The sequence below is a fragment of the Leucoraja erinacea genome, chromosome 15, assembly GCF_028641065.1.
Source record: "Leucoraja erinacea ecotype New England chromosome 15, Leri_hhj_1, whole genome shotgun sequence".
Classification (NCBI taxonomy): domain Eukaryota; kingdom Metazoa; phylum Chordata; class Chondrichthyes; order Rajiformes; family Rajidae; genus Leucoraja; species Leucoraja erinaceus.
In genome coordinates this window covers 13,329,374-13,351,812 of record NC_073391.1, presented here as the reverse complement: position 1 = coordinate 13,351,812, position 22,439 = coordinate 13,329,374, and the positions used below count along the sequence as shown (strand labels likewise).

At 42.2% G+C, this 22,439-nt stretch overlaps 2 protein-coding genes across 4 annotated transcripts in view; both read left to right on the top strand.

Annotated features, from left to right (window-relative positions):
- Positions 1–22,439, top strand: part of mki67 (marker of proliferation Ki-67) — a 274,252-nt gene that overhangs the window by 11,723 nt on the left and 240,090 nt on the right.
- ptprea (protein tyrosine phosphatase receptor type Ea) overlaps positions 1–22,439 on the top strand; it is a 259,188-nt gene that overhangs the window by 90,543 nt on the left and 146,206 nt on the right. For all 3 annotated transcript variants that reach the window (XM_055646692.1, XM_055646691.1, XM_055646694.1), the window contains one exon: positions 2,004–2,314. The gene's annotated coding sequence lies outside the window, so the exon portion shown is untranslated. The remainder of the gene's footprint in view (positions 1–2,003; positions 2,315–22,439) is intronic.

The following is a 22,439-nucleotide window of genomic DNA, read 5'->3' as shown; positions in this document are numbered from 1 at the left end:
TCTGCCACAGAAGGTAGTTGAGGCCAGTTCATTGGCTATATTTAAGAGGGAGTTAGATGTGGCCCTTGTGGCTAAAGGGATCAGGGGGTATGGAGAGAAGGCAGAGATGGGATACTGAGTTGGATGATCAGCCATGATCATATCGAATGGTGGTGCAGGCTCGAAGGGCCGAATGGCCTACTCCTGCACCTATTTTCTATGTTTCTATGTAAACATCTGGTTGAATTGCTTCAGCTCCTGCTTGTGACCCAATTGCTTAGTTGAATGATACGTACCCTCTATGACAAGTGCTATCCTTGCCTACAACTGGAGAATTTGGCTTGGATACATTCTTCCTATGTACGTGTCACTGCCTCCAAGAGAAAAGGAGAGACAAACAACAAAAAAGGCCTTCCCATATGTTGTAGGGAACGCTGAAGAGCAAGGAGTTATTGGTAATTTTAAACTGCTCAAAAGGTTTTAACTTTAGTTGGAAAGCCAGCTTATGATGAATTTTCTTTGACTTATTTTTGAAGCCTTTGGGCCGCTATTGGCTTTAATCAAAAGGAAGCTCCGATAGACTGCATTTAATAAAAACAACAATTTGGCTGCAATCCATTTCGAAACCCCGCAAAATTTAAACTTCACTCCAGTATCAAGAATTGTGGATTTTATAAAATTTCCTGCAATACTTCGAAGTTCTTTATTTGAATCAAAATCTCATGCAACGAACTGTGAGTGTGCAAGTGTGAAGAAGGGGAACTGATGTTGATTAACCTTTTCAGTCGGACAAAAATGCTGGAGAATCTCAGCGGGTGAGGCAGCATCTATGGAGTGAAGGAAATAGAAGGAAATGGGCGACGTTTCGGGTCGCGACCCTTCTTCAGACAAAGACCCGAAACGTCGCCTATTTCCTTCGCTCCATAGATGCTGCCTCACCCGCTGAGTTTCTCCAGCATTTTTGTCTACCTTCGATTTTCCAGCATCTGCAGTTCCTTCTTAAACCTTTTCAGTTAAACATGTTTGCAACATTTCCTGCTTTTATATTTCTCTCATACTTTACCCTGCTGCATTAATTTGTCCGGGAAAATCGTGCAATGTGAAATTTAGTTGTAGTCCGTAATAGTATGTGACTCAATAATTGAGGCCTGCAATCTGACTTTGTATAATATGTTGATGAGCTTGAGGTAAGTGGGGGGGGGGGGGGGGGGGGGGGGGGGGGGGGGGGGGGGGGGTGGGGACTGCTTTTGCAAATGAACAAAGAGCATTGGTTGATGAAGTGAATGATAGTTTTAAATCACCACTTCTCAGAAATCTCATTACCACTGTAGAGAGGACCAAAATAACAGCCACTGTACTGTGAAAATCACCATGGAAACAGTTAAGACTATCTTGGTCCCAAACAGGCTATATTTCTGCCTTTGCCATGTTTGTTTTCAGCAGTTTAGAGGCTTATTGCTTTTTTTCTCTTGATAGGCAAAATGTTGCATCGATTCACCAATGTAGCTTACTTTTTACGAGTCAAAAGACAAGATGTTTGGGCTTCAGTACCACGGGCTGCCTGGAGCCATGACTATTGTGGCCAAACACATAGGCTGCCGATTCTATTGAGAGTGCTGTGAGCGTTATTTGCCAGAGTCTTTTAAATTTGACCCTGGATTAATCTTTGACTTATCAGAGTTTGAAAGTGTGGAGAGATGTCGGATGCTACTTCTGGAGTGAATTAGTTGGGATACATGGTTGGAATACAAGCACAGTCTGGGCCTCCCGCCCTGTGGTGCGTGTTAATGGGCCCTCAAATTTGATTGCCCATTTTCACCAGACCTGTCAGAAAATAAGTCGATCCATTCCACCAGCCACTGTCTGCAGCTTGCCCATATTCCCGTAGGCAGTTTTAATGACGTGGATAAATTCTCTGCCCTGAATACAAAATAACCGCTGTGCTTAGCTTTGATCAAACTGATTGTATTTATTTCTCTTGGTGTTTATTATAATCTAATTCACACTGTTTTATTTCCTTTCAGGTGGAATTCTCAAACAAGCAGATGATGCCACTAATTTCAGATTAATTTGCTGCTTTTGGGTAATAAACAAAGCTCTGGTAGTGATCTTGGCCTGACAGTGAAATGTGCTGCTGATGCTACATTCTTCATAATGAGGATGCAAACAGGGATACCTGTTTCTGCCGAACTTCCGTCGCTTCTCACAAAGGATTGCTGAGAGTGCAAAACGTGCCTCTGTACTGGGAAAGAAGGATCTGTAAAGAAGATTCCTTAACTATGAATTTAACAGAAGCCTTTGTTTGAATCTCATGTTCTGCAATCCACAGCTACTTGTAAGTGCTTTTAATTAATGCCTTTATTATCCTCTGTTTTGGGATGGCTAGCAATGCATTGGAAATATCATAAGCATTTGGTGGTATTATTTTGAATAATGCTCACAGATGTGAGACTGTATTAATCCAACAGAACAGTAGTTTTAATATATTTCATTTCTACCTGGTGAATGTTACCAAACGGAAGGGGTTTCACAATTTCTCTTTTGATGGTTAAATGGGAATATGAAAGAGAACATAAATTATCTCTTGTTCGTATGAAGATGAGAAAACTCTATCTGTGAGTTATCAAATAACAGGGTAAATTGGGATTTCAAGTGAAGATAATATGTTCATTCATCCTGATGCCTAGACTCATGTAAATTTAAATGTCAAAGCTCTTTAAATTCAGACATTGATTTAAAATCCTTGCAGATGTTTGAACGGGTTCTGCTCCAGCTATCACAGGTGCAGCAATAGGACGTGTTATTTAGTTGTTAATCTGCAGAGTGGATAAATAACTGATCATGCCCCTGAGCCTATCATTAATTTTTAACATTTCCCGTACAAATCTTTTATACCTTCCATATCCTTAAAGTACGTTTCTGATAAGATGCCAAAGTTCAATAAACACCAGGGAATCGGAAATGTCCTCGTTCTTCAGGGAACGGGGATTCCCCTCCGCCACCATAGATGAGGCTCGCACCAGGGTCTCATCCATACCCCGCAACACTGCTCTCACTCCCCATCCCCGCACTCGCAACAAGGGCAGAGTCCCCCTGGTCCTCACCTTTCACCCCACCAGCCGGCAAATACAACACATAATCCTCCGCCATTTCCGCCACCTCCAACGTGACCCCACCACTCGCCACATCTTCCCATCTCCCCCTATGTCTGCCTTCCGCAAAGACCGTCCCTCTGCAACTCCCTTGTCAATTCTTCCCTTCCCTCCCGTACCACCCCCTTCCCGGGCACTTTCCGTTGCAACCGCAAGAAATGCAACACCTGTTCCTTCACCTCCCCCCTCGACTCTATTCAAGGACCCAAGCAGTCGTTCCAGGTGCGACAAAGGTTCACCTGTATCTCCTCCAACCTCATCTACTGCATCCGCTGCTCTAGATGTCAGCTGATTTACATCGGGGAGACTATGCGGAGGTTGGGTGATCGTTTCGCCGAACACCTCCGCTCAGTCCGCAATAACCTACCTGAACTCCCGGTGGCTCAGCACTTCAACTCCCCCTCCCATTCCCAATCCGACCTCTCTGTCCTGGGTCTCCTCCATTGCCAGAGTGAGCAACACCGGAAATTGGAGGAACAGCACCTCATATTCCGCCTGGGTTGCGTGCGTCCGGATGACATGAACGTTGAATTCTTCCAATTTTACTAGCCCTTGCTGTCTCCTCCCCTTCCTTAACCCTCGAGCTGTCTCCTCCCATCCCCCCGCCCTCGGGCTCCTCCTCCTCCCTTTTTCTTTCCTTCTCCCCCCCCCCCCCCCCATCAGTCTGAAGAAGGGTTTTGGCCCGAAACGTCGCCTATTTCCTTCGCTCCATAGATGCTGCTGCACCCGCTGAGTTTCTCCAGCATTTTTGTGTACCTGAGATAAAAACATCGACTTGAGCAATTGGGAAAACAAGAAATAGTGAATTTTCAGAGCATTTCACACTCTGTGATTTTCTGCAGTCGGAATGTTAGGACTGGGGTGTAAAATCATCCATTGTGTGTTCGCACAAAGTTGTATTTTTCCTTCAAACTATCTTATTGTTTGTGTTGTGTTGTGTTTAGAGATGTGTATGGTGTAATTTTCCTTGCTGCAAAGCAATTAGTTTAGTGATTAACAGATTCAGAGCTGAAATTGACATAAGAAGATAGGATAATTATGGATAATTATTCTGCATTCCTTTCCATGGTCACTTGTAATCTTGAGATAAATGTTGTTCACTAATAATAGGCATTATTATCCAGAAACCATTGTTAAATTTTCCCCACTATTGTCTAACTGTATTCTGAATTTTTAGATACTTCTTTTACGGATGACCATTAGATTCCTATGGAGAAACTTATAACAGGTATCTATCCTAAACTAATCTCTAAGCAGAGTGAAAGGCTTGGATAGAGTGGAAGTGGAGAGGATGTTTCCACTAGTGGGAGAGTCTAGGACTAGAGGTCATAGCCTCAGAATTAAAGGATGTTATTTTTGAAAGGAGATGAGGACACATTTCTTTAGTCAGAGGGTTGTGAATCTGTGGAATTACTTGCCACTGAAGGCTGTGGAGGCAAAGTCAGTGGATATATTTATGGCAGATAGATAGATTCTTGATTAGGACAGTGTCAGAGGTTAAGGGGAGAAGGCAGGAGAATGGGGTTAGGAGGGAGAGATAGATCAGCCATGATTGAATGAAGGAGTAGACTTGATGGGCAGAATGGCCCAATTCTCTTATCACATGATTTTATGATCTCATGATCTAATCTAGCTTAAATTCAAACCATAGCTGATTTGTCGTCAGATGTAGACATCGGGGAGGTGTGGCCTGAACTTACACTGTCCACACTTGAACTTGTACCTCACTTTGAGACCCGATGATTGGAATCCACTTCTGATCATCATCCGTCTTTCTAGTTAAAAATACAAGGTTATCAAAGCACTGCCTCGTGCATTCGTGTTTGCATCAAGTCTGTCCATTCATCACCCCTGTGCTTGTCAGCCTACAGTGGCTCAATACCTTGATATTTTAATTCTCATCCTTGGTTTTAAATCCACACAGCATCTGACTCTTGCATGTTACTATGTTCTCCTCCAGCCTAGAAAGAGCTTGGGCCAACTGCTGCTCAGAATTCATCCCCAAATCCACCATTGGTAGGCAGACAAGATCCTAAGCTCTCGAATTCCCTCCATGTATATTTCAATTGTTTTATTTTTCTTTCCCTCTTTAAGATGCTCCTCAAAGCTTTTGGCCCAACATCTAATAACTCAATACCTGGCTTGAGCCACACATTGAGATTTCACAATGCTCCTGTGAAGTGGCTTTGGACATTTTAATAAATTGAAAGCGCAATATTAATGGAAGTTTTTGTTGTTATCATTTGTTGTGCTTCCTGTCCAATTGGAAGAGCCACAGCGTATCCACTCTTTGCTCTTTACCCAGTGTTGATACCAGGGAACAGGCGCAAACATTTTCTCTCTATTGTCAACAACTTTAAACACAAAATTAAGCAATTGCCTAACCTGACCACTGGAAGAAAAGCCAAATGCTATTGTGATACAGCCAGGAAGTATCTTCTCCACTGGTGTAAACAATTAATTTTGTCTAAATGTAAAAAGCATGAAACCGTGAGCAGAGCAATGAACTTTCAAAGTTAGACACAAAAAGCTGCAGTAACTCAGTGGGACAGACAGCATCTCTGGAGAGAAGAATGGGTGACGTTTCGGGTCAAGACCCTTCTTCAGACTGGCACTCGACCCGAAACGTCACCAATTCCTTCTGTCTAGAGATGCTGTCTGTTCCGCTGCATTAATCCAGCTTTTTGTGTCTATCTTTGGTTTAAACCAGCATCTGCAGTTCCTTCTTACACAATGAACTTTCAACTTGTTTTATTATCTTCTTGAAAAAGATTCCTTGTTGGAGGGCAAAGGCCTCTGCTCCCACAGTAGAATTATGACACAAATGCTCTTCTGTCAATAAGGTTGGCAAGCCTAGTCACGGCATCATTCAACTTCCAGCCTCTATCAGTAATGGAAGCATAGCTGCCTAGAAATTCCTTGTGCCACCATCACTAAATTACATTGAGGTGTCAACAGTGCATTATCAGATTCAGATTCAGATTCAATTTTAATTGTCATTGTCAGTGTACAGTACAGAGACAACGAAATGCATTATGATACACCACATCTAAAATTCAACTCCATGGTTTCCTGTACAGGAAACCAAATTTCAGAAGCTGAATGTAAAACAACGCTGCAACCATACTGTGCATTTACTCTTTAAAAAAACCTGGCCAATTTGTTCAGACAGTGCCTGTGCAGCGTGAATATATCCATGCTCAATTTATTATTTATGGAATGTGCACGCTGCTGGCAAGGCCAACACTTACTATTCATCTTTGACTGCTTTGGGAAAACTCGTGTTGAGCTGTAATCTTGAACTGATGAAGAAAAAGTGTATTTGTAATGTCTTTTCAGGGGGAGAGAGTTCCAGTGTTTAGACTCAGTGATGATGAAGGAATGGTGCTCATATTTACTGTCGCTGGGTGTGCTGATGTCCATAGAGACCAGTTTCATTGTGTATATTGTAACCGATGCATCTAAATCTACTTTCCATACCTCCCGCTCCTTAATTTAGTGATTCTTTTAGTTGTTGCATTATCTTGTTCATGAGATAATATAATTCACTGCAGACCGTATTGCCGTCGTGGCTGTTTCACGCACTGAATTGTCAGCTGAATGGTTCTGAGGGATAATGGTGGTTACACAGCACTATATTTTAAACGTGGTTTGTGTTAAGGAACAGGTGAAACTGAAGTATATTAGGGCATACAACAAGATCGCAGCTGATGCATGTTGTTTGCACTTTCCCACTCTGCCCACATCCCTGAAATCCCCAAGTACTTACATATCCATGAATCTTAATCTGTAATATACTCATAAAACTATATAACCATATAACAATTACAGCACGGAAACAGGCCATCTCGGCCCTACAAGTCCGTGCCGAACAACTTTTTTCCCTTAGTCCCACCTGCCTGCACACATACCATAACCCTCCATTCCCTTCTCATCCATATGCCTATCCAATTTATTTTTTAAATGATACCAATGAACCTGCCGACACCACTTCCACTGGAAGCTCATTCCACACCGCTACCACTCTCTGAGTAAAGAAGTTCCCCCTCATGTTACCCCTAAACTTCTGTCCCTTAATTCTGAAGTCATGTCCTCTTGTTTGAATCTTCCCTATTCTCAAAGGGAAAAGCTTGTCCGCATCAACTCTGTCTATCCCTCTCATCATTTTAAAGACCTCTATCAAGTCCCCCCTTAACCTTCTGCGCTCCAGAGAATAAAGACCTAACTTATTCAACCTATCTCTGTAACTTAGTTGTTGAAACCCAGGCAACATTCTAGTAAATCTCCTCTGTACTCTCTCTGTTCTGTTGACATCCTTCCTATAATTGGGCGACCAAAATTGTACAGCATACTCCAGATTTGGTCTCACCAATGCCTTGTACAATTTTAACATTACATCCCAGCTTTATACTCAATGCTCTGATTTATAAAGGCTAGCATACCAATGACTCGATGACTAGATAGGGAAATCCATCTCTGTGAATACATTTCTTCTCATCTCTGTTTCGAATAGCTAAATCCACATGGTAGATTATTTCTTCGGCTTCCACACTCCACGTCCAGAGTCATAGGTTTTGCAGCAGCATTGCAGGTGTGAAAAATGCACATAGATAATATATAAGAAACAAAAAAAATCAATAAAGTAATAGCCCCAGTTCAAGTGCAAAAAGCACAAAGTGCTTCGAAAACCCACAGACAGTCCATAGTTCATAGATTAGTGTTCAAGAAGGAACTGCAGATGCTGGAAAATCGAAGGTACACAAAAAAGCTGGAGAAACTCAGTGGGTGCAGCAGCATCTATGGAGCGAAGGAAATAGGCAACGTTTCGGGCCGAAACCCTTCTTCAGACTGATTAGTGTTGTGTTGTGTTCAAGAGCCCGATAATTGTTTTGAAGAAGCTATCCGTGAACATGGTGGTTATGGTTTTCAGACTCTTATACCTTCTTCCTGATGGTAGGAGTGAAATAAGAGTGTGGCCAATGTAGTGTGGGTCTTTGATGAAAGCAACCTCTCAACGTCCACCTTGGCAAGCCTTCAATGAGTCATACAGCATGGAAACGGGTCCTTTGGCCCAACTTACCCATGTGCACATTGCTGACAAGGTCAACATTTATTATTCATCTCTGACACCTCTGATTGCCAACGCAAGTTGTCCCATCTACATTAGTCCCATCTGCCTGAGTTTGACCCATATCACTGTAAACCTTTCCAATCCAGCTTTATACATTTCAATAAGATCATATTCCTCATTTTGAACCTCAGCCATCTTATCCCATGAATCTATTTGATGAACCTTTGTTGCATTGCCTCCAAGGCAATTCTTTATTCAACTGGCACAGATCTTGAGATAGTCATGATTGCTATAATTTCCACATTTGTACTCTGACTCCCTTACAATAAAGGCTAAAGCCTTTCTACAGCTCGCTTTCTCTGCCTGTTAACTAATCGTGGTTGGTGTTCCGGAATACACAAATCCTGCATATTTTTCATTAAATTACATGTTCATGTTATAGGAGCAGAAGTGGGCCATTTGGCCCATCGAGTCTACTCCACCACTCAATCATGGCTGATCTACCTTTCCCTCTCAACCCTATTCTCCTGCCTTCTCCCCATTGACAACCTTAATAATGGCTACATGGAAAAAAAAGTGAGGAAATAACAGGAATATATATATTTTTAAAGCTGCAGATACTGGATATCTAGAAGACATCAGAAAATGCTGGAAATGCTCAGCAGATCAGGAAATATCTAGAGAGAGAAAGAGAGCTAATATTTCCTAACTAATAAAGAGCCATTGGCCATCCGCCTTTGTTGCCTGACCTGCGATATTTTCTATATTTTCTAACTTTCTTACTTTGCACGGTTGATTTAAAAAAAAAACATTTGTATGCACTACTAGTTTGAAAGTTCCTGTCATTTTAAAATATGTTAACTAAAATTTGTCAGGAGCATTCCTTGAAAGGGCTTTTGGAGCTTTGTTGAACCCATCATGACAGCTTCACAGAGTCCATCACAATTTACCCAAGCAAAGGATTTCCATTATCTAACTTGAAATGGAATATAGTTCTCAAGGGCATGTCTGTAAACATATTGGTGACAATCCCTGAACCTGATACATGGCGACATGCTGAGGCAATCAGAGAGAGCTTGGATCACAGTAGAAGACATGCACTTGAATTGCAAAGCTTGAAGAACCTCTTCACCAAATCCCCACCTGCCTACTACTGCAACACCAGTCTCGCAGTTAGGCAGCATCTCTAGAGAGAAGGAATGCTGTAATTTCTCAGTCTGAAGAAGGGTCTCGACCCGAAACGTCACCCATTCCTTCTCTCCAGAGATGCTGCCTGTCCCACTGAGTTACTCCAGCATTTTGTGTCTATTTCTAACAGTGAGTCTGGTGTTGCAGTAGTGGGCAGGCGGGGTTTTGGTGAGGAGGTTCTTCACGTTTGTGCCTGCCTGTCCCACTGAGTCACTCCAGCATTTTGTGTCTATCTTCAATTTAAACCAGCATCTGCAGTTCCTTTCTTCACAGTTAGAAATGTTGGCCCAAGCTAGAGTTTTCAAATGATCCTGCTATCTAAAAGCATGAATTACTCTTTTGGAGCAGCTGTGCATTGTTTTCTCGACTGAACTGAAGGGCATTTAATAGTGCTCTTCCTGGGAGTGCTTCTAGTCATTGCATTCTTTCTTTATTATCCTCCTCTTTCTCCTTGTGTAATCAGGTTGGAGTCACGTAATGAGATTTTCCGGTATACTGCATTCATTATGAATCAAGAGACTGTCTCTGGAGCATCTTTCAGTGGATTCATTTTTAGTTTTGCATTTTGCTCTAGTTTAAGATGGTTGCAAAAAATTGCAGCAGGATCTTGATCGATTGGCCAAGTGGGCTGAGGAACGATTGACGGAATTTCATACCGAGATATGTGAGGTGTTGTAATTTGGGAAGTCTAACATGGCCAGGACCTACACAGTGCTGGTCTTATAGAGGCGTATGATCTTAAAGAGGTGTATAAAATCGTGAGAGGTGGATGCACAGAGTCTGCTGCCCAGAGTAGATGAATTGATGACCAGAGGATATAGGTTTAAGGTGAAGGGAAAAAGATTTAATAGGATCCTGAGGGGTAACTTTTTCCATACAAAGAGTGGTGGGTCATAAGGTCATAAGTGTTGGGAGCAGAATTAGGCCATCCGGCCCTTCAGGTCTGCTCCACCATTCAATCATATCTGATCTATCTCTCCCTCCTAACTTTATTCTCCTGCCTTCTTCCCATAATTCCTGACACCCCTGCCAATCAAGAATCTATCTATAACTGCCTTAAAAAACATCAATTGACTTGGTCTCCACAGCTTTCTGTGGCAAAGGATTCCATGTATGGTGTATGGAACAAGCTGCCAAGGAGGTCGTTGAGGCAGGGACTAGCCCATCATTTAAGAAACAGTTAGACAGGTACATGGATAGGACAGGTTTGGAGGATATGGACCAAACGCATGCAGGTGGGACTAGTGTAGCTGGGACATGTTGGCTGGTGTGGGCAAGTTGGGCTGAAGGGCCTGTTTCCGCACTGTATCACTCTATGACTCTATGTAGGTGCATTTTCAAAGTCTTACTTAGTCTAATTTCAAAAATTCATAGTCGAGGGTTCTCTATTTAAAGACTAAATAATTCATACTCTCTGGAGTTTATGCTGGAATGCAGACTTTGATCAAAAAGTTCTTCCCTCAAATGGACTAATTGAAATACACAATCTTACAATGTACATTGCAACTGTACAAATATCAAACAAATTCAAATACTTTGTTTTATCAATGTTTACATTCTAAATCTGACGGTATTAAAAGAAAGGCGCGTGGATTACATGTAGATCGTAAACTAATGAGTATTTCCTTGCTTATATTAATAAAACAAAGCTGTCTTGTTCTTGCTTTGACTTTTATTAGCTGTTGTCCCATCGAAGAGCACCATTCCCATGTCCTGTTTACTTGTTATCTCAATTGACTTTGAGGATTAAATTCCACTGGGAAAGAAAGAAGCCTAATAGCTCACAATTAGCCACTAATTAGTTTTTTGCATAGCAGCAAAAGAGACAAGGGTCTGATTCATTGAGTTTCAAGTACATTCCTTGCCTGAAATAGATGTATTGCAGATAATCCGCCAACTTTTGTGCAAATGTGTTCCTCCTCCAAAAATATCGAAAGCTGGTTGCTTTCTCAAGCATTTTCAGGTTTCATTTACACTGTCATTTCTGCATGTCTTTTACTGAATTATAATTTTTCTCTCATTGTGAAGTTAAAATATTTTGTGAATAATTTGAGACGAGACCGAGATATTCATGTCGGTTTCAAAGGATATCAAACTCTTTTGAAATGAATGTGTTAGCAATTTCAGATTGGTTCATTGCAACATTTATAAATACACCTAATGTGTGAATAGTTACGTATTTGTCATAACTCCCACCTCCTCAGCACTCTACTCCTGTTGGTGATTAACCCTATTCTTCTGCTTGTCATCTCCTGTGACTTTCTTGCATGGTTTTGGAAAAGCAAGGGACCCAACACCAATTCTCACAGGTCAGCTGCTGGTGAAGAAATTTCCCCCAACAGTTAGCACCTTGCCTCGAATCATCATGAGATTTAAGGTTAATTTTACATTGGTCCCAGGCTTTTTGTGCTTGTTTTACTGCTTTGAACCTCGGCCTGAACATGGGCTCAATGAATTTTCATATTTTCGGAGTTGTGGGAACACTGCTCAACACAAGTGGGTAATCGATTAGTTTGCAATATCATCTGCTCAGCAATTTTTTAGCGAAAGCAGGAATGTCAGCCACTAGAAAGGTTGTAGGGCCACTTGTGTACCAGTAAAGGGCCTGTCCCACTAACGCGACTTTTCAGCGACTGTCTTCGACCTTCAAGCTCGAGGGCACTCGCCTGAAAAACCTCGAGTGATGAAACCACCAGCTGGATCGACCGTCAACTCAAACACACACATACAAACACATTGCAAAGGCGGGGGCCAGGGAAAGCGGGGGAGCGCTGTCTGAAATTCACACCCGTGATGAACAGGAAGGAAAAAGACAGTTGCCACAGTGTACGATAAGTCCTTTAGAGAGGGGGGGGGGGGGGGGGGGGGGGGGGGGGGGGGGGGGGGGGGGGGGGGGGGGGGGGGGGAGGGAGGGAGGGGGGAGTGGAGTGGAGACACTTTTTAGAAACCAGACAACTTTTAATAAAGTTTAGCGGGGATTTAACATTACCAGTCGGTTTTCTTTGGTCCTGAAAAGTCCAATGAGCCAATAAAAATGCCTGGTCGGCAAAGGAGATTGCCTTGGCTGCCCTCGACTGCCTGTAACTACATAGCGACTCCACTCCACTGCACTACGACTTAAAAAAAACCACGCCAACCAATTTTTACTCGAGGAAAATTTTTCAGCATGCTTCCCTCGAGCATGGTGGAGAGTTCCAGTGGGACCACGTGTCGACCATGCTGCGAGTTTGAGTCGAGAGCAAACTCTTCTAAACTCGCCAATTAGGTCACCGCAGTGGGACAGGCTCTTAAATTAATAGCCCCACCTGCAGCATTCTTTGATATAGATGCCCATTATTCTCACAGCAGAGCCTGAAGAAGGGTCTCGACCCGAAATATCACCCATTCCTTCTATCCAAAGATGCTGCCTGGCCCGCTGATTTACTCCAGCATTTTGTATCTACCATTATTCTCACATTCAGTCATAATTCAGCATTGAACAAACTGTGACAGTCATTTTAGAAGCTGGGCGGCACAGTGATTGAGCTGCTGCCTCACAGTGCCTAACATCCAGTTGAATCCAGACACTGGGTGCTGCCTGTGTGGAGATTATACATTCTCCCTCTGAGTGGGCTTCCTCTGCGTGCTCCAGTTTCTCCAACATCCCAAACATGTGTGGGTTTGTAGGTTAAGTGGCCCTTGTAAATGGCTCTTATGTGTAGGGAGTGGGTGCAAAGTAGGATGACAGAATTCTAGTGTGAACGAGTGATCGATGGCCTGCCTGTACTTGGTGGTTTGTTTTCATGCTGTATCTCCCAACCACTTAATCAAAGAATAAGACGCGATGTAATTGAAATGTACAAAGTATGAAGCTTGGTGCTATATGATTGTTGGCTCCACTGGCAGTGGTGACTGGAACAAGGGGTTACAGTCTCAGGATAAGGGGTCAATAATTCAGGATAGAGGTGAAAATAAATGTCTTCATTCGGAGTGTTTGGGCAGCTCCATGTCGTAGCGGCATAGCTATTGCCTTACAGCGCCAGAGACTCGGGTTCGAACCTGACTACGGGTGCTGTCTGTACATAGTTTGTACGTTCTCCCCGTGCCCTGCGTGGGTTTTCTCCAAGATCTTCGGTTTCCTCCCACATTCCAAAGATGTACAGGTTTGTAGCTTAATTGGATTGGTATAAATGTAACATTGTCCCTAGTAGGGTAGGGTAGTGTTAATGTGTGGGGATTGCTGGTCTGTGTGGACTTGATGGGCTGAAGGACCTGTTTCTGTGCTGTATCTCCAAACTAAACTAAACTAAAGGGTTGTGAATCATTGGAATTCTGCATTTGAAGGTGTCAGAGTTCATAGGTTCTAGGAGCAGAAATAGGCCATTCGGCTCATCAAGTGTACTCCGCCATTCAATCATAGCAGGTCTATCTTTCCCTCTCAACCCCATTCGCCCGCCCCATAACCTCTGACACCTGTACTAATCAAGAATCTGTCAGACGCTAATCTGTCAATACTGGACCAAGTGGGACCCATTGGGTCCCATCGCCACAACAACGTGCGATTCTGGGGGTGGGGGTGGGGGGGGGGGGGTGGTCTGCAATGTCACACACATACTAAACACCCCCCCCCCACACAAACACACACACACACACACACACACACACACACACACACACACACACACACTAACCACCCCCTTGATATTATATTAATATTATTAATTCGCTCCTTTCACCCCATCCCCTGCCCTATCCACTCACGCATAGCCCCCAGCTCACAGGCACAGCTGGAGATGGAGAGGGCAGGGGCAGAAACAGAGGGCAGAGACACAGGGCAGAGAGCTGGGGCAGAAGGCAGAGCGTAGAGGACAGAGGCAGCAGGTAAAGGCAGAGAGCAGGCAGAGGGATGTGACAGAGACAGAGACAGAGAGCGGCATCAACCTCCCCACCGTGCGCAGACACGAGGACCCCGAGCGAGGGGGCGGGCGGGCGAGCGTCGACCAAAGCACGGCGAGGGGTCGCCGCAGTCTTCAGTTATGACCTTTGGTCTTCAGCCCAAGGCCCAACTTCATCTCCGGCTACGTATTTTGAATAACTGGGTGAGGGGGGGGGGGGTGTGACGTCACTCGCAGTGGAAGAAGGCACACAGACCCATTGTGACATTATCAGCGAAAGACAGTAGTTTTTAAATTCAAAGTTTTGCCAGTTTTTTGAACGTTTTCATTAATAACTCGAGAAATAAAGCATGACATTTTCAGGTAAGGCGATTTTGGACTCCAGGTGAAAAATGTATACCGGAATATGTAAAATTTTACCGTTACAGCGTTGTTTTTTTTCCGAAGATGTGATTACAGACAAACACACACACAAATAAATACACATTCAAGACCAGAGTTTTATAAGTATAGAGACATTCACTGCAGAAGGAATTCAAAAGATCTAAAGATCTGGAGTTAGTGCAGCAAAGTGGCACTGAGGTTAATGATCAGTTATGATCTTATTCAATTGTGAAGCAGACACAATGGTTGAATGGCCTGCTCCTGTTTCTATTCCCTTTATGTTATGTTGTGTGACATTTTTGCTGATTTGAAATGCAGATGTGCTGCCAGTTGCAATGTCCATATGTCTAATGCCTCATTCTCTCAGCATGCCTTTAAACAAGTGAAAATGGAACTTCACATCTGCTTCAATATTAAACAAACAAATGCCAGCAGACTGCTGTTATAATCAATGGAAATCAGAACAACGATGTCGAGAGAAACTCAATTTCACAGACTTCTGAATTAAAATCTAATGAGCGGCATTTAATTAATTACAACTGTAGCTTGCAGTCTGAAAATAAGAAGGGTCTAATTTTGACATGTGCATGCAAGGAATGCAGATCAGTATACAATACAACATTTCATTCTATTCATCACTGCCTACAAGTATTAAAACTCATTTTATTAATTTATTTATCATATCAAAGATAAAGATCAAGGATATGCCCCCAAAATATGCGTGTTTAGATTATGTTGTCTATTACCTGTGTTCACATCAGCCAGCAACATTTACCTAGTGTTTTATGAATGTTGCCGGAGCAATTGTGTTCTGTTGCTAACCAGAAAAACTGGCTCTCATTTAACTTCTAACTGTTTTGGTGTGAAATTGCACTTACAGATGTATCAGGTATTTTACTAATTATAGACATTAAAGTCAAGCAATCAGAGTCTCATAGCTCTCCAAATGATACGATAGTTATTAGAGATTGTCAAGCGAGCTGATGAATCACTGTCTCTTCAACCTGTCATTTCTCTCAGCAATTTTTTGGTAAGAATGTTTGAATTAAATGTTGCATCAAAAAGATTTGGCTGAAATGATATGACACTAGATGACCCACTGAAATACATTCCGAATTACGTTCTTTCACTTGTTTATGAATTCAACATTATGATTAGGCAGAGATAGATATATTCTTGATTAGTACGGGTTTCAGGGGTTATGGGGAGAAGGCAGGAGAATGGGGTTAGGAGGGAGAGATAGATCAGCCATGATGGGCATGGGGCAGACTTGATGGGCGAATGGCCTAATTCTGCTCCTATCAAGTATGACCTATGACATTACTTACTTATGGGCCTGTCCCAGTTAGGCGATTTAGCGGACTGTCCCAGTTAGGCGATTTAGCGGACAGTTAGCGGACTGCCGGCGACTGTCAAGTCGACTGTCAAAAACCGTCAACTGGGACGGCGACTGTCAGAGTGGAACACACACACACATCGGTTCCTTCACCAGCCCATTATGCAGGCGAGGGACAGGGCAAGCGGGGGAAGCGCTGTCTAAAAAATTCACAGGGTGCAAAGCCAAGGTGAAACAGACACACACCACGATGAACAGGAAGGTTGGCGCTGTATAAAGACGGCTAACGCACAGTGTACGGTAAGTCCTTTAAAAGAGGGGGAGAGAAGGAGCAGAAACCACTTTTAAGAAGCTAGAGATACACGGCTGTGAAGCTTGGTGGACATATAACATTACCAGTTGCTTTTGAAAACTACTGCTTACCATTATTATCTCCCAATGAGCCAATGAAATTCACCGGTCAGCACCGGCTACAACCTACGAGAACCTCCGAGAACCTTTGACCTCCTGGCAACCCCTTAGGACCTCCTGGCGACCCACCTACAGCTCGAGAATTCTCGCTACTCTCCATGGCGGCTTCATTCTAGTCGCTGCTAATTTTTCAACATGTTGATAAATTTGTGGTGACCATAATGAGGCCACGACTAGTTCCCAGACTGCGGGAACTCCTCACGACCATGAGGTCGACTCCCCGGCAACCACCTGCGAACATGTGGCGCCCATGTAACGACTGCATAGTCTCCTGCAGTCGCCTAAAAAGTCGCCTTTAAAGTGGGACAGGCCCATTAACAATCCACTGCCTGTCTTGCCATTGTACGACCATGTAGGCTGATCTACAACCACACATGCTTTTGCAGAAACTTTTCGTGTTGTTAAACCAGGAATTGCTCTAGCAAGGAACGATTGTCGTAGATGGCATTCACATAGTTTACATGCTTCTAGCATAGGAGGTTCCCCCGAAACCTCGTGGGGAAATCAGGAAATTTGTTTGATTGAGTTCCAGCAAAATCTCCTCAGAAGCAGATTTTACATTCCAACCTTTACTTAATTACATAGAATGCTCCACCACATATTTTTCTATTAGGTGGTAAAACAAAAGATTATTCTGGCACACTACAACCAATTAATGTGGAATTCAAACTATTTTTATAAAAACAGAATTAAAGTGAAATTGTTAGTTTAATTTCCAACATGAACGAACAGAGGTCCGCGTAAAGTGGTTATAAAGAGCATTTATGGTTATTGGTCGTGTAATGTTATGCAGTACCATGTGCATGATCAAAGAACACATGACCTGCTGCTCCATCTGGTCTTGCTGTTATTTCTGATTCTTGTGCTGTCTGTTGAATAACAGCAAGAATCCATTAAATATTCATGGAAGCCAGTTACACAGTTTTCTTCCATGTGGTGCTGTGGCAGACTGTCGTACAATTACAGATTATCATATTAGAAGCAGCCCTACAGTGATACGATCTGTAAATTCTATGTGTTTCATTCATCGGTGGTCAAAGCTGATGTTTCAATTACTTTATCCTGCGATTTACCAAAGCAAGCATCCCTATCCTGTTGGATAAACTGTCTTGGCTCAGTTCATCAGGTGATAGTTGGGGAAAATAGTTTTTTAAATGTAAGGAACTACAGATGCTGGTTTTAACCGAAGAAGGACACAAAAAGCTGGAGTAACTCAGCTGGACAGGCAGCATCGCTGGAGAGATGAAATGGGTGATGTTTCGTGGGGGGGGTTTGAATGTACTGTTGTATTCTGTTTTATACAGATGATGGTGCAGTGGTTGATGTGTTGGTTGAGCAGTCAGCGTTATAGACCATTGACCCAGCAATTTGATTTTGAATCTACCCATGCCTGCTGGAGAAACTAAATGCAACAAATAGAATAAATCTTACATATTATTTTTTAAATCCTGGTCTCGATAACAGATAACAGGAAATCACTAGTTTATTCCTAAAAATACACCTGGATCATTTCTTTCACAAAAGGAAATCTGTCCCCCTGACCTTGTCCGACCGATATGTGATTTCAACCAACAATGCAGCTGATTGTTAACTGCATCAGTTCGGGGGAAATTAAGGATGTGCCAGCAGTATCAACCATAAGACAAAGCACAAGACAAAGTGGAAGTTGACAGAAGATTCTACAGTTGTAATGATGATGAAACTGTAAGTTTGGTGGCCGATTGGGAAAGGGGGAGATGCAGCGAGACCTGGGTGTCATGGTACACCAGTCATTGAAGGTAGGCATGCAGGTGCAGCAGGCAGTAAAGAAAGCGAATGGTATGTTAGCTTTCATTGCAAAAGGATTTGAGTATAAGAGCAGGGAGGTTCTACTGCAGTTGTACAGGGTCTTGGTGAGACCACACCTGGAGTATTGCGTACAGTTTTGGTCTCCAAATCTGAGGAAGGACATTATTGCCATAGAGGGAGTGCAGAGACGGTTCACCAGACTGATTCCTGGGATGTCAGGACTGTCTTATGAAGAAAGACTGGATAGACTTGGTTTATACTCTCTAGAATTTAGAAGATTGAGAGAGGATCTTATAGAAACTTACAAAATTCTTAAGGGGTTGGACAGGCTAGATGCAGGAAGATTGTTCCCGATGTTAGGGAAGTCCAGGACAAGGGGTCACAGCTTAAGGATAAAGGGGAAATCCTTTAAAACCGAGATGAGAAGAACTTTTTTCACACAGAGAGTGGTGAATCTCTGGAATTCTCTGCCACAGAGGGTAGTTGAGGCCAGTTCATTGGCTATATTTAAGAGGGAGTTAGATGTGGCCCTTGTGGCTAAGGGGATCAGGGGGTATGGAGAGAAGGCAGGTACGGGATACTGAGTTGGATGATCAGCCATGATCATATTGAATGGCAGTGCAGGCTCGAAGGGCTGAATGGCCTACTCCTGCACCTAATTTCTATGTTTCTATGTTTCTATGTCAGCATTGCACCGTTGAACTGACAGCAGCTTCTAGAGTAGGCAAGTGTTCTGTTAACGTTGGAAAGAGGAGGGTGAGAGCAGTTCAACATTCTTTAATGTACATACAAACACCGTTGTCAGTGATTCTATTTGTCATGGTATTCTTTTGACTGATCACTGATGACAAACATCATAAGTTGCTGGCTGACCTGTTGTGTATTTCCAGCATTTTTTCTATCCATTTGCCATTACTAACATCAGATTATTTCGCATTTTTGGTAGGTTTCTGCTTGTTAATCTCATTGTTCCGCATGTTCCAAGAGTGGGGTGATAAAGTATGTGACCCTCACAAATAACATCTGCCCAATGTACCTGTTAAATGCATGTGTGGACAACTACTGATGTTGTGGAGGCTTTGACTGTGACAGTCATGGAATTTCATTTGCAAACTATAGTCTGAAAACCTAAACTCCACTTGGATACAATGCTGTTGACCTCTGAATCACTAGTGACAAAAGTAGGTTTCTCCAATGTGCCCAATGAATTGTGCCTGGGTTGTCTATCTGTGGATATTACACGTTCATCTGTTACTCTAGTATTCTCCCTTCCTCTTCTCAATCCACTACAGCCATTGGCAAGTCTACTGAGAAATAAAACCCTCCAGAGCCAGGACATAGCAAGCCAGCAAAATAACTGATTAGACAAAAATGGTGGAGAAACTCAGCAGGTGAGGCAGCATCTATGGAGCGAAGGAAATAGGCAACATTTCGGGTCGAAACCCTTCTTCAGACCTGAAACGTTGCCTATTTCCTTCGCTCCATAGTTGCTGCCTCACCCGCTGAGTTTCTCCAGCATTTTTGTCTACCTTTGATTTTCCAGCATCTGCAGTTCTTTCTTAAACAAAATAACTGATTAATTATTTTTTTAAAGACAGCAATCAGCAGAAAGAAAAATCTAAGGTACACAAAAACGTCGGAGAAACTCAGCGGGTGCAGCAGCATCTATGGAGCGAAGGAGATAGGCAACGTTTCGGGCCGAAACCCTTCTTCAGACTGAAAAATATACAAGTATCAGCTCAAATCCAAGTTCAGTTTAACAAGAAACGTTCTATTTTTGACCTTCCCTGAAAGCTGTATCGGAACTGGGCATGGCTGCTGTGATCACTTGATGGATAAATAGTGTTTTGGGAGTGCCTCAGAACGTGGCCATGGCAACACTGATTAAACGGTGAACCACGTAACATTCTGCCCACTTTGCAGAATTTATTTAGTGATTTGCAAAAATGCATTCCCCTTTTTCAAAAGCAATGGATTAGATAACCAATCTTAAAACGTGTTATGTATCTTTGGGTTCAAGTCAACCATGTAAAATAAGTTGGTTGACAAGCCCAAACCTGCTATTAAATGACAAAACTATTGAAAATATAGTCAAAAGATACATAGCATTCTGGAGCATAGAGGTTGAAAGATTGTGGCACTCAGTGATTAAAGAATGCATTACGGAATAACACTGGGAATTTTTCTTGGGACTTTATTTCTTAAATAATTTTTGGTTCTATCTAGGATGTGTGTACGCATAGTGGTGAAATCAAGCTGATATCGACAAATGTGACATACTGGTAAGAAATCCTCCTGTGGAATTAGCTGGGCCATCTGGAATGGTTCTCCTCCTGGCCTGACTGGGTTGCTGTCCCTGCACTCTTGAGGCAGAGTGGAATGCAAATAGCCGTCTGAGTCCTCACCTTCTCCAACAATCTTCAAAACCATTCTTTTGGCCAATAGCTTCTTGTATGGTTCAGAGTCAAATTGTATTTCATCAAGTCGTTGTGAAAGACTTTGGGGTATCTTATGATGCAGAAAGTCTAATTTAATTGGAAATAGCTTCTGTTGCTGTAGTTACAGTTACTAAGGCTAAATGTCAAAAGACTATCAACTACAGTCAATAAAAGATGTTTGACTGATGCACAATTACAGAGTAGAGTACAAACTTTTTTTTAATTTAACGTCTGTGACCTCTGCTCTTTTTACAACCATGTTTCTTTCCTACAAGACTTAATTAAGTGTACTTCTCGTGCAAATGAAAGGAATAACTGCATTTATTTAGCATCTTTCCCAACAGCAGGTCTTCCCAATGTGTTTTAAGTCACTTTGAAGTGTAGACACTATTGTGTTGTGGTGGAATTTCTGAGGCAGCAGCTCTGTCCTTTATTAACCTGTCAATTAAACCTATGGGTTGCGTTGGTAGCAGAATCATCTGTCAGTCGCTAATTCAACTGGAATTTAGACATAAGTGTAAAATATATTAGACCTGCCTAAGAACTGGTTCCATTCAAATGAATTTTTGTTCTGAGAGATCAGAATTTTAGACTTTTATAATAATGGAAAAACATTTACACTGCTTAACATTGAACCTTTAAGAATATTTTTACATCTATATAATTTATTTTAAATTTAAACATTTTTTTCATTTTTTTAAAAACATCTTATTCCTACTTTTATATGCCATTGACAGAAAATCACAGGAAAAATAACATCAAATGCTGATCTAATTATTAGCTTTTTAGAGTAAGATCTTGAAAATGGCTTTTCTGGATTTATTTAAAGCACAATATGAAAAATTTGAGATGCCTCTCAATCACCAAGAGAGAAAGAACAGCAATCTCGTTTGGTTACAAATGTCTCATGACGTTATTTCACTGAAAAAGTTATTAGAATTTAACAGGAATTTTAATAAAAATCCATCCCAAGTGAACAGTAAAATGTAAAAGGATTGGTATTTCTGCAAGCTGCAAATCCTTTTTCAAGTTGGATTTAATTACAATTTTATCTCCATCCTCTAAGGGGATTGCTGGTCCTGTCAGTCAAGAAATAAAAACATCTTTATAAATCTGCTCAATCTTTTAAAAAATGATATTGGCCTTATTTACTGTATCACCATTAACTTCGAGGAATCATCGTTGTGTTTCACAGGGTGGAGGCAAGGTTAAGTGAGAGCACAGATCGGCCGATTTATGATTACATGAGAAGCCGTGAGGAACCTTTGAGGTTACAAAATAGAATATAAAGGAACCTTACAAATTGTTAGAGACAGATTGTTGAAATTTGCACCATCAGTAGTTGAATGGAAGTAGAGATAAGCAAGGTGTAGAGTTTATAGTTTAGAGATACAGTGGAACCAGGCCCTTTGGCCCAGCAAGTGCACACTATTGATCACCCGTACACTAGTTCTACGCTATCCCATCCTACCGACTAGGAGTAGTCTACAGAAGCCAATTAACCAACAAACCTGCATGTCTATGGAATATGGGAAAAAGCAGAGCACTTGGAGGAAACCGACATGGTCACAGGGTGAACAAACAAACTCTGCACAGATAGCATCTACTGTCAGGATCGAACCTGGGTCTCTGGTGCTATGAGGTAGCAACTCTATTGCCACACCATTGTATTGTCCTAGTTCACTTGGAATCCCTGAAAATGTGATGACGAGGATCTGCTCATTCAATGTTTATGCAATCTCCACAAACTCGTACCAT